Raw genomic sequence first — 12,706 nt, forward strand, 5'->3', positions numbered from 1 at the left:
TCTGTCCAGCATGGACTTTGGTTTCGGGACTATGGGTTTTCCCAACAAGTAATCCTAGACGAAAATTCTCACTCATTAGCACAAATCATGGTGAGGCATGCTGGCGCATATATCATGGCCGGAACAAAACATAAAATGTGTTAACAAAATATATGCAGGCCTCACAAATTATGAGCATTATCATCAGGAATCGGATATCGGTGGTCAGGGAGCTGGGTGGCTGGAGCTGGCAAACCGTAATCCACTGTGGAAATGTACAAATGATTTGCCAGCAAATTGCAACAGCTTTTGGGCTCGGTCGGTCATTCCTGCTAAGTGGACAAATCTACCACAAATACGAATATCACCCTCATTATGGCCAAGAGCGTAAAATTCCTCCTCCGTTCTGTACATTTTTTTCGGCTGTCTCATTTTGTGTGTGTGTTTGTATTGTTATCGCAATGTCGACAAGACCACTGGCCACGTTAAGAGACAACAGCCAACTCCACCCGTCCCAGCAGCCAAAGCCACCAGGCAAATCCTAAAAAAAGGCGACAATGTTCACGAGTCGAGGTTGGACCGCTGTCAGCGGGACTGACACTAAAGTGGTTTACGGCGATAAGATGCCCCTGGCAAGCTGATTCTTCTTCCCCTGGATGCTGCGAAACTGAAAGGACCATCAGGATAGAGTAAGCTGGAAAAATGTGCGAGGATTCTGCCACGCCGCTTAATGTGAGAGATTTGAAGAGGATGCATAATATGGGGATTATCGGAAAGGTTGGCCTATCATGGAGGTATAGACGGTAAGGAATTTATTTTATACATATTTCCGAAAAGTAAAAAAAGATTTAATTTAGTTCCCTTCTACATCCCCTTCCAAGTCCCCGCCCTGCAAACGTTTTCCCATTTAATGACAACTGTAAATTACTTGTTGGGAAAATCGCTTAAGTAAGCAGAAATCAATCGATTGGCCGTAGTAGCTATTCCCAAAATCCAATTGTTAGTCCGGCTCAATACACTCCACCCTCGACCCCAAAAAGTAGACTAGAAATTATATGCAACGCATCGTGGCCAGGACTATTCGCTTCGCTCTTTGCTTTTTTCCATTTATTACAACTAAGTAGACACAACAAAAACACGAGGATTGGGGACTGGGGGATAAGGTTGGATTTCCACTGCCTCCTGCCAACTCTCCTCTCAAGTTTGGTTGGACTTCGGGCGCCTTCTTCGGGTAGTTTCTGCGGCTAAATGGTTTGAGCGATAAATAATGTCCGTTTGTACTTTTAAACGACTTCCTTTCATTTGGTTTTCTTTTTCCCTCGCCGACGACTGTTGTTCAAATTGTTTCAACGCCAATACATAATAGCTGCCACGCCCCCGACCATCGTCCTGGCAGGATGGGCAGGAAAACAAGCCGTCAAAGATAGCAATCTTCGATTTTACTTGGTTTTTCGTTTTTTTTTTTGGTACTCGGTTTTTTCGCAGGGGTTTCATTTACTGCCTGCCGTTGTTGTTGCGGCAGTTCGATTGATGTTGGTCTGGATAAGGACGAATAAAACGGGGAAAACGAAAATACGACAGGATTCGCCCTATAGTGACAACTACACTGGAATTACTTTTTGTTAGAATACTATAGTAGAAATTAGTTAAAGTAGAGAGTATACTGGTCATACTATTTGTTCTTAATAATTAAATATACTTTTAAGGATTTCTTTTCAGAGTGTCCTTTATAGTCCACTAAGACCTTGTATTAGTTTCTTACTGTGTCATATAAATCGTTTTATTTCCTAAGCGGTATTATTGAGGATTGGATGACGCCTGTAGGAAGTGATTGTTGTTGCTCCTGTGGTTCTGTCGCGCTTGAGGTTCCTGCGAAGATAAATGGCTCACTTAGCATTCGTACTCATTCGTACTCCAAAACAGCAACAACGTAAAACAAGAAACAACAAAAAAATAAAAAGAAAAACAACATCATCATCGTGATAGGTGTGTGCGGTTTAACGCTTCAGGATTGAGAGAAAAGAAAAGGAACGTGCCTGGGATGGAAGGGCTGACAGTTGACTCTGGGGAGCCTAAGACTGACAAATAAAGGTGACTTTATCGGGGGTTTTCCCGACACTTTTTTTTTGATGAAACTGATGGTACAGGATTAGCCAGGGTAAGGTGAATAGTGTCAAGTTTCTGAAAATTAAGCAGTGGTTGTTGTATTTTTGAGTATGAGTTATGTGAGAGCCTTAAAACAAAGTAAGATTTTGTATTACTAGTTATGTTTAGTTAGAAATATGGTTGGAAAATATTATAATTAATAAAGGAAAACATTTAATATGTCTAATACATATTTTTACAAAATGCAATACTCATATCCTACAGAATTCTATGATGCCACCAGCTCCCAGAAGGACAGATTCTAAAAACATAGCTCATCCTTCGGCTGGGCTGAATTGTGCACACACAGACACATAAATCAAACAATAAGTACTCTTTATTATTATTATTTGCACTTTTTGCATACACGGTATTTGCTTAAGCAGCTCCGGCCGCAAGAACAGCCGCAGCACCAGCAAATATATAATGGAGCATACTTCAACTTGGCTTATTGAATAAGTCAGCAGTGAACAGTCGGCGGCTGGCGAGACGCCACCTCTGAAAACTTCAATAACAACACTCCCTGAACACTCCAAAACTTTGGAGCGACGCCCCGTCGTTTCGCAAATGCCACGCCCCATCCACACACACATACACACTGGGAAGCATCCGCCCCGGCAGCTCCTGTTGGAAATCTCCAACAGAAACAACATAATTTGCATAAAATTGACGTTAAAGGTTACCAAACAGCAGCGTAGTAGCTACAAACATTTACTTAGGCATCTCCCGGAATTCTTTTTACTTTTTTGGTGCCCAGAGTGCTCATATTAATAACCTTAAATCAATTCCATTATGCTGGGGACCCCGGAAAAACACGCGTTAAATTAATTTTGCCTTTATTTGCCACAAAAGTATGCGAAAGTGCAGAAAAGGGTTGAACAAATTTCCCACAAATTACATGCGTGAAAAAAACGCGCGCGAGTTTTCCCTTTTTATATATTTTTTTTAAATTTTTTTTTGGGGGTGTGTGAGTCACTTATAAACAGATTTAAGGATGTCCTCCTGTAACTCCGGTCTTTTTTTTAAAAAGAAATATTTCTACTCCTGTAGAAAAATTGATCTACATGCATACCACAACTCGAATTTAATTATAATTATACCCGCAGTCGGTTCTTCTTAAACATTTAAACTAATTAATTAGCAAATTTGCAGGCGTTAAAATGTTCGCCGACAGAAAAAGAAAACACACATAAATCTTGTCGCAGCACACCAGGACACCACACACACAAACACACACACATCCGGGAAACAGAGAAATGCCCACGGGGCGTATGGTTTCGTGTGTGTGGAAGGGAAGCAGATTGCTCATACGCCTAGTGGGTTGGCCCAACATTTCCGTTGATGCGAGCCAATTTGAAAAGGGATTGGGAAACGGGCTAATGGGAAATGGATGCGAGGAAGACGGCTCATTCAGAAACTCATGTTTCAGGATTTCTGCAATGGGTGTTTAGGATTTGAAATTGTCTGCCTTCAGAAAAATCTCAAATACAGAAACTTAGGATAATTTTCTCTTCGAATTTTTAAGAATATGTCTGGGAATATGTCTGACTATTACTTTTCCGCCTCTAAATCATTTAAATTACTTTCTGATATACATAATTTATTTAGATGACCCCTGACCGGGGACCAAAAGCAAAACAAATCCCTGGAACCCGCAGCTAATTTCATCTGAAGTCAAGCGTGTAAAAGCGATTACCAAAACGGGCTATTTTTTTGGGAGCTGAAACAGCTTTCTGGTTGGAAACGACCCAGCGATAAGCGGGATAAAAATAAAAGACAAAATAATAAACTCGCTGACCACGAGAATCCAAAGTGCCGCTGCGGTTCGCTCAAGAGTGAAAGGAAATGCGATGATAACGCGCTGATAGAGCACAAAAAGGGTCTGGCCACAGGATGGGTACGGGTCAAAAGGATACAGTTACAGTTACAGAAACGGCAACATAAAATAAACAGCTACTGGGAGTCCCTGGGGGGCCATTGCAGCCAATTAGGTGCGTCTGTTGGGCGCTGGGATCCTAACCGCCTTCCTCCATGCAAATGTCTGGCATATCCTTGTGCGTGAACAGATTATCAAATTAGCGTAAATGTTATTGGCCTCCTTGGGAATCGTCGGATCACTGACACTTCAAGCCCGGCCCACACACATTTCTCCTGTTCAAATTTTCAATTTCCTGTCAAACCTTTGAAAAGGCAAAACTTAAACGACCTGGCCGAGACATGATAAAAAGCAAATCCTTTACATGATTTAGGCATTTTGGCCACAACCTTATTCGATGTCAACAATATTTAGAATGAAATGCTAACTTCTGGCGGATCCGAAACTTATATACACTTTTATTTAAATATATGTTTCTATTGGTATTTGGCACCCAATTTTCCATAACTTGACCAATATTTGTCACATTGCAACATCTTGTAGTTCTTAAATGGTTTTCTGTCCGATATTAAACAAAAGGTGTCTCAAAAGTAGCATTTTGGCCACCTCATGATTTACATCGATTTATTTTTAGAGAAATAGCCATAACTTGGCTAAAACCCATTCGATCGTTGAATGTTATGCCTTCCCGATCTTATCTTTTCGAGTAGAATCATTTTTAATAAAAACCTGGCCAACTAAAATCTGACCCCATTTTCGTAATTTTTCAAAGGGGTAACATCATGATTTTGGCCAAAAATCGATCCAAAATTTTATTTTACGATTATAACTATATTTTGATGCAGCTCGACGGCGCTTAGTTCCCTGATTTGTAAACTGTATTTCTTTTCGACATCCGATGCGAAATGGCTTAAATATAAAAAGAAAACTGTCTCAAAAGTTGCGATTTTGGCCACCCACCAACTTCGAAACAATGCTTTTCGGCCCAATTTATTTCAGGGAATTAGTCATAACTCGGCTAATATTTGTTGGATCGAAGAATGTTATGCTTTCCCACTCTTATATCTTCGAGTAGAATCATTTTCAATTAAAAACTGGCCTACTAAAATCTGACCCCATTTTCGCAATTGTTCAATTGTTGTCATCATAATTTTGGCCAAAAATCTATCCAAAATTTTATTTTGCGATTGTGACTTTAATATGATGCAGATTGACGGCACTTAGTTCCCTGATTTGTAAATTGGCTGAAATATTGAAAAAATATGTCTAAAAATGATTGTTTTGAAATCCTAGGGTCTTCCAGAACGTTTAATTTAAGGAAATCTTGGCCAATACCAAGCCGATCGACCCTCTAAAAGTGTATTTAAATAAAAGCTTTAAATATAATTTATTTCTCTACTCTTAGAAGAGCGGAAAGTTGGCACTCCTTTTTGGCCAAAGGCTATCAAATGGCTCACAACTTTTTCGCAAAGCCGCTTAAATGCTATAGTTACTTGGACCACATCCTCAAAACTCTTACCCCATTTTTCGAATATTTCCAGCCGGACAAAGGTGCTTTGGAAAAGTGTGTGACGGTGTTGATAGCAACTGTTATTTAAATACATATTTATTTTTATTGTTTTCCCAGAAAGGGTTATTTTGCAAGGACTCGCAAGGATTAGTTCGGAAGTAGAAACTGTACAAAAACTATGGTTATGGTAACTAAATATAAATATCACATTTTTTAATAATGGGTTTGCTGGATTAGTGTGCTGTGTCCTTTAAATTTAACAAAATACTACCCTCATTTAACCATTTCCCAGGTGAAACAAATTTTCACACAACACTTAAAATTAATGTCTCACTATTTGCACAACATCTGTGCAGCATTTGATATTCGGACGGGACTAGCCCTTTCATCTGCCCGGTCAACTCCACTTTTTGGCAATTCTGCAGAAAAAAGGCAAAAAGGTAAGCGACTCTGCCCCGGTTCGCCCGGAAAAATGCAAATGTTGGTAAACAGAAACCTTTTGTTACTCACTCGCGACAGCTCCCACCGTTCGCTGTGACATATGAGTCGAATATGTTGCAAATTCAATATTTGCCAACAATTTTGCAATGTTTCTTCATGTTTTTCTTCATTCTTTTTTTACGGTCCCAGAACACCAGAATGGCAGTTGTAGCCAAACAAAAAGCAGTAGCAACTGAAAAAATGGTAACAACAATAGCAACAACTTTGCCGCAGCAATGGACAAAAATTTATTAAACAAATAAAAGTTAAAAGCATTTGATGGACCACAAACAAAAGAATACCATCGTGGATTTAGAGATCAAAGAAGTTTAAATTCTGTAAAACAACAAAATTTATTTTTAGCCTTAAAAGTATCAAGTTAAGAATTGCAAACGAAGTTCTGTGTATTTTAAAATATACTTAATTTAAAATAATTTAAGAATCTAAATAACTTTTTTAAGTTATAGTCCTAATAGTCCAATTTTTTTGTAAGCAAATGTGTTGCCTGATATTTGGCCAGCTTCCTCCACCTTAACCCTCTGATGGCCCGCGGCCAACTGCTGAAACTGACCGCCTGGGATGTCTGTTTGTCCTTGCCCCAGCATCCTACTCTGTGCCCATCCAGTATCCTTCGTGGCGATCCTGTTAACGTGTGCTTTGTTTAACGAATCGTGCAGATGCGGGTGGAATCGGAATCGCAAATTTGGAATGGGCTTCGGTCTGGGGATTGTTATGGGAACTGGAAATTTTTAAAATGATGAGCAGTTTATTTTGCACACTTTTTTTTCCAGAATTCCTTGTTGTTTTGGCATTTATTTGATTATGCCGGGTATTTTATTTTTCAATCAGAATGCGGCGCCGCACATTAAAATTTGATTGTTTCTTGGCTATGAAAATCGCAGTCAAAGTTCCACCATAACAACAAATTATTTTGATGGCTACATAATGGGCGGCTAACCCCAGAGACTCCTCCCTATTTTTCAGTCCCCTCGCGACCATTGAAACTTTGGCGGAGAAACTCAGGCCGAGGCAAATCGCTTCAGGCATTTGGCCAAAATGATGATAATTAGCCGACAAAAACCGAAAAACCAGCAACCAAAAAGTAAAAGTCAAATCAAAAACTAAACAAAAGTGCCGGGGAAATTGCCGTGATTCTAAATGTGGGGCTGTGGGTGGTGGTGTCAGTCATGTTCCAATGCGAAAATTAACTTGTAAGGGTGGCAGGCAGGCGGACAGCAAACACCTCGAAGCTCAAGAGTCCCGGGAGGATAACGATTTACAATCAGGAGCCAGTAGCAAAGGCGCCAAGCGTCAAAATAAAAACTTTTGCATTTCATGCTCGACTTTGTGGCTCGCGAAGATTTCTTGGAGTGCGATTAAATTGTTTTAATGGTTTTTGTTTCTTGGTAATACCAGAAAAAATAAGAGGGAGGAGAGTAGCATTTAAGGACGCTTAAAGTTTTCTCCTTTTTAATGGACAACATTTTGTGGCAGCCTGAAGGCTTGGGGGTGGTGGAAACTAATTGGGGCAAGAACAACAAAAGCGATTTAAAGCGTTGTCCTCTTCAATTATCATTTTATACCAAAAAGGAGGTATATATTTTAAAGCAAGTTTATATCTTAAATAATCCTTTATACAAAACCTAAGCTCTTTTATTTTTTCAAGCCAACAATATCTGGCCGCCTGGAGTTCATTAAAAACATCCCGGAATACGTTCTCCTTTGTGAAATCATCTTCAGTGACCGGACTGACCATTCACATGCACAACTCTCCTTAATCTGTTCACCCTTCTAGCGCAGAAAGGCACGGAGTCAGGACGAGTCCTGGCACTTGGATCTTAATTAAAGTTAAGCCCCAAAGAAAATTCGAGCAAGTGTTGGCAGAGCACAACAGAAATTAACAATTATGAGTTTAACAAGAAATTATATAGCGAACGAGGCCAAATTAGATTTTTATTGTTTAGAGCGGAATTATGCAAATGATCAAAAAGGAGACAAAGGCAATTAACACTAGCCACAGAAGGGACAGGGCCAAGAAGGATACTAACTAAATAATAAATGTTCCTGGCCAATCGTGCGTATGAGTAATCTATTGCGTATGAGGCACTTCTCCCGACAGTCTCCATCATCATCATTAGTATATTATCTTCATCGGCGTCTTGGTCTTGCGGTTAGCCGGGCTTGAGGTTTTGTCAACCTTTTCGAGCAGCTGGTCAAAGTTTTTACCACCGCCACAGCCTCGAATTATTCATGGCTACACTCACATCCAGGACATCAGGACGAGATGGCGAAGGCACGCCTCGAGCGTGTAGCAAACTAATTACCCCCAACCAGCAGATATGGAAGTGACTTCTTCTCCCGCTCCTTCCATCTTGACAAAGACACTATCTCCGGCATTTGTTTGTTTGTCTCTTGTTGCTCCTGCCGAGGACAGCAGCCATGTGTGCCTTGTCTGGTCGGCTTTTAATAGTTTCATAAGCTCCATTTAAGATTCGCCGACACATGTCCCGAAGAATGGTAGCGGTGTTCGCATACATTAGACCCAATCTCGGGCGAACAACAGAGAAACATTTACATTGACATAAATTGATATCAGGGCGTTTATGTCTTCATTCAGATAAGGACAAGGACACAAGGGCGGGGCGTGGCATTAATTGACATATTTATGAGGGTATCCTTATGGCCGTGATTTGATTAAGGCATTTGTTTTGGGAAGTGTTTTCTTGAAAGGTGGCTTGGTTTTCTCTGAACTATGTGTTGGGGGGACAACCTTCCTAATTTTAAGGGTTTAATTAAATTTTAAATATTTATTCTCAGTTTTAATAGTCTAAGAAAGAAATCATTTCCTTTTAGATTCTTTTAATAGTCAATTTTTCAAGTTTTTTTAGATAAATCCTTTTTTATTAATATTTCTCAAGCCCCATAAAGCACAATCCCAAAAGAGTAATAATAATTGCCCTAAGCTGGAACGTTATTAAACTAATAATTTACATGGACACACATTGTCGTTAAAAACAATTTGGTGCACATAAACATAAAACCTCCGAGATTTATAAGAGAGATGGCCGAGACCAGCAGGACGAGAGGCCCCTCCTAACCTGGGTCATAAACATATTTAAAGCGATAAAAAGGCCAGCACCCCGATCTCCCCAGCTTGTTCAGCTTGGCGTAAGTAAACTTATTGAATGTCTTAAGTTTTTCCCTGGTAAATGGTCCTTTCGACCCGCTTATGCCGCTTTCCCCTCCATATTGACCGGCTTTTGCTTGTTTTCATTTCATTTTTATGACAACGTTTAGAAATTTGTTGTACATTTTCCTGTAGCTGCTGTTTGTCTTTCCTTTGCCGGCTTTTGGCCACATTTAGCCAAAACTCCAGCCCCCGATTCCTTGTATTGACATTTGATCTTTATGTTGGTCCTGCTCTAGACTCGTGTGTCGCTTTGTTTGTCTGCAGGCATCTTTTTATGATTCGAGTGTGTTTGCCTTTTGGCTTTTGTGCATGCCATAAAAAGCGTAGAGACAAAAAAATGTCTTGGAAATCAAACTTCTCAGTGGGGTTGGGGTGGTGTAGAGGGGGCGGTGCCACAAATATGAGGTCATCTGTTATGAACGCCTTCGAATGGCTTAAGAAGCCCTTGGGCAAATAAAACTTCGGGCTGACTGACTAAAGATGCCAGGGTTCAATGAGTTTGACTCAGGAAATGGTAGCTTATTAAAGGTTACTAAAGGTCTATGAATTTAAAGAAATCAATAACTTTAAGATTTAAAGTCACAGCTAGTAGATCTTCCAACTCACCCCTTTTACCAGGATTCGTTTTAAAACTCACTTTTCAATTAATATGAAATCATGCATTAAAATTGAATTAGCCAACCAAAACGGAGAACAAATGTTTTCTCAGTTCGCTTTGTCTGGGTTGGAAGAAAACTTGGCAGCAACTTTGGCCAATTAGAAAATTATGTTATTCGCCATGGAAGGACAATATGTTGCCTACTTTGGCAACGTCTTGAGACGTCTGAAACGGGCCCCCAAAAACCACCGCCCGCATCCTGGCAATAGTAAATATTGTTTAGTCATTTTGGTGAGCGCTAATTTTGTATGTTAGCCGGCGGCCAAAACCTGGCAAAAGTTCAGCTAACAAACAAAAGCGATAATTATTTGAAAACAAGCAGAGGACAAGAACAGGACAGGATTCGGTGAAAGTAGAGGGGACTAGATGCCAGGACAACTTGTTGTCGAAAATTTCTTTGCATTAGTTTTCTGAGCTAGCGAATGCAAATAATTTCACAAAAATTAAAAGCAGGCGCTAAGAACTTTTTGCCTTTCACTGGGTTTTAAGTTATTTATATTTGAAATGTTAAGGCACTGGGAAAAAATTGTAATATAATTGAATATACTGAATTGAATAATTTTGATCATATCGAAGAAAAGCCATTTAATTTTAGCAGACTAAGACCTTCTACCAATTTCGTTTGGTGCAGGACCCATCGTCTGTCAGAAAGGGTTCGCTGTTTATGTGGCTGTCTAACGGCATTTAACCTACGCCACTATAATTCACGCCAATTCTCGACGTTGCCGGCATTTAAATGCAGTGCTCCCCAAAATCCTGGATCATCGTCCCGGGAGTCCCACGATAAGCCAAACATGATTTTACGACAATGTTATTACCATCAGCGGTAGCAGCAGAAACAGCAGCTAAACGTTCGCAGGATGCGGGGAATCCCCTAGGCATCCTTTCCCTTGTCTTTGCGAGTGTGTGTGTTTGTATTGTGTTTGTTGAGTCGTAAAAGGAGAGGCCTGCAAGGGTGAGGGGATGGGCTAGACCCTGGGGTTACACGGATGATGCTGACGTCGCCGTGATTGTTTAAAGTTATGAATAATTAAATATTTGTGCAGGTTACAGGAGTCGGTAACTTTCCAACTGGGTCTGAGGCGTTTATTCCATTAGGCTGATGGATGCGAAAGATGCGGAAAATTGTCCTGGTATTGTGTATTTTTTTATAAAAATATACAACTCAAAGAATACATCCAAAAGTGTATGAAAAAAATCCTTGTTACTCTTTTTTTTTTTTTTTAGCTTTGAAATTAAACACTTATTTGCAATGGAAATTCCAAAAAATAAAATAAAAAAGTCCCTATGGAGATGCGGGGTATCGATCCCCGTACCTCTCACATGCTAAGCGAGCGCTCTACCATCTGAGCTACATCCCCTTATGCATTTCCGCCGGCCAAGAGGCCTACTTCAATTTCTCTACACTGCGGTTTATAAATAGTGACTTAAATATGCAGTTTACCTTGTCGAAAACGTGACAACAATAGATAACAAAAAACATCGAAACTGGTTCGTTGCATTATAAATTTAAATTTCCCTTTTGTGGTTATTTTTAGAAAATGTGTGCTATCGGTCGCTCAATTGGGCTATTTCGCCACGACAAAATCAAGCGGCTCAATGGTCTAGGGGTATGATTCTCGCTTTGGGTGCGAGAGGTCCCGGGTTCAAATCCCGGTTGAGCCCGGATTAATTTTTTTGTATTTATTTATTTAAAAAGTAAACTATTATTTTGTTATTTAGAAAAATTCAGTTTTCTACTTATAGATTTATTGAAAAATTATTCAAACATTTTTAAACGCCGCATATAAAAAAAAAAAAATATTTAAGTAATGTGAAATTGTATTATCATTGTTATTCTTATCTGACTGTATACAAAAAATCCCATGAAAGGTGTACATAGATGTTTTTATTTTACCTTAGAGTATATAAACTTTCGATATCTTTCTAATAAAAAACTTGAATTTGAAACCAGTTTCGCTTTTACTATTCATTATGTTTCTATGCGACACACTGCTTTACTAACTGGTTCGATTTCCGATCTTATACAAACAAGTTTCAACCTCGAATAATAAAACCTTAGGGCCTTTCACAATCGGCTGGCGACCATATAAAATTGTCAAATTAATCTGTGTCATTGCATTAAAAATTTCGAATTCTTTCAACGTCTTTTGTTGACCAAACGAAAAGGCACTGATCATGGTCATGAATAGTAAGCAATACATATGTCTATTTTTAGACCATAAGCATATGGGTGATCAACTCTACCCCTAAATCCTTGTAGGAGTGAAAATCTGATACCGTTATACGGGGATGTAGCTCAGATGGTAGAGCGCTCGCTTAGCATGTGAGAGGTACGGGGATCGATACCCCGCATCTCCAACTGAGATTTATTTTTATTTTTTCCTAATTATTTATAGTTCCTTCTAAATAGTCTTAACCTTTTTTTTCGAACAAAAAATATTTATCGCAACAAAAGACTTTTTCTTCTTTAAAAATACTTGTTTTTGTTAATTTAAAATAAATAATGTAAATTGATAAAAATTATAAAATAATAAAAAATAATAATTCCAAATTGGAGATGCGGGGTATCGATCCCCGTACCTCTCACATGCTAAGCGAGCGCTCTACCATCTGAGCTACATCCCCTGGTGATCGTGGCTGGCTAAAATCACTTCTGACGGCGCAGGGCACTCAAAGGGATCGATATCGAAAGCGAAATGAAATTCAAAAACCCAACATCACCATTAAGACAACACAATTATTTATTTTTTTAGCAATAATTTTGGTTTTATTTATTCTCTTTGAAATAATTTAAAAACTGTCAATATTTACGCTTTGGCGCAGGCCAAGTCTGGCATAAAAATAACGAATACACAAACTCACACT

General features: G+C 39.2%; 4 non-coding genes across 4 annotated transcripts; 2 read left to right on the forward strand and 2 right to left on the reverse strand.

Moving 5' to 3' along the window:
• Positions 1–11,126: 11,126 nt before the first annotated feature.
• On the reverse strand, positions 11,127–11,199 carry Trnaa-agc. Its single transcript has one exon. It is a non-coding gene; the product is annotated as a tRNA-Ala (tRNA).
• Positions 11,200–11,431: 232 nt separating this feature from the next.
• On the forward strand, positions 11,432–11,503 carry Trnap-ugg. Its single transcript has one exon. It is a non-coding gene; the product is annotated as a tRNA-Pro (tRNA).
• Positions 11,504–12,126: 623 nt separating this feature from the next.
• Positions 12,127–12,199, forward strand: Trnaa-agc. The gene has a single exon. It is a non-coding gene; the product is annotated as a tRNA-Ala (tRNA).
• A 194-nt stretch (positions 12,200–12,393) lies between these two features.
• On the reverse strand, positions 12,394–12,466 carry Trnaa-agc. Its single transcript has one exon. It is a non-coding gene; the product is annotated as a tRNA-Ala (tRNA).
• Between the last annotated feature and the right edge of the window lie 240 nt (positions 12,467–12,706).

Source organism: Drosophila ananassae, chromosome 2L, assembly GCF_017639315.1.
Source record: "Drosophila ananassae strain 14024-0371.13 chromosome 2L, ASM1763931v2, whole genome shotgun sequence".
NCBI classification, from domain to species: domain Eukaryota; kingdom Metazoa; phylum Arthropoda; class Insecta; order Diptera; family Drosophilidae; genus Drosophila; species Drosophila ananassae.